The sequence below is a fragment of the Crinia signifera genome, unplaced genomic scaffold, assembly GCF_055691185.1.
Source record: "Crinia signifera unplaced genomic scaffold, ASM5569118v1 HAP2_SCAFFOLD_240, whole genome shotgun sequence".
NCBI classification, from domain to species: Eukaryota; Metazoa; Chordata; class Amphibia; order Anura; family Myobatrachidae; genus Crinia; species Crinia signifera.
In genome coordinates, this window is record NW_028142133.1 from 109,481 (window position 1) to 110,000 (window position 520).

A 520-nucleotide genomic window follows, 5' to 3' on the forward strand; every position below is an offset into this window, starting at 1 on the left:
CCCCCTGAAAAATAAACTTCCACAAAACCACCCCGCGCTGCCCGGGGAAGGTAGCCCGGGCCAGGGGGACGTCGTCCCGGGGTCCGGGGACATGTGCCCCCCGCTGGCCGACCCGAGAATTGCACAGAAAGGGTGAAAAAAGCACTTTGAAAATACATGGAAGTATCTCACCCACTCTTCCCCGGGATTCATGCCCGGGCCTATGGAAGTGTCCCTGGGCATGACAAAGCGTCTTCCCCCCTGAAAAAAAAAACTTCCACAAAACCACCCCGCGCTGCCCGGGGAAGGTAGCCCGGGCCAGGGGGACGTCGTCCCGGGGTCCGGGGACATGCGCCCCCCGCTGGCCGTCCCGGGAATTGCACAGAAAGGGTGAAAAAAGCACTTTGAAAATACATGGAAGTATCTCACCCACTCGAGCCCGGGATTCATGCCCGGGCCTATGGAAGTGTCCCTGGGCATGACAAAGCGTCTTCCCCCCTGAAAAAAAAACTTCCACAAAACCACCCCGCGCTGCCCGGGG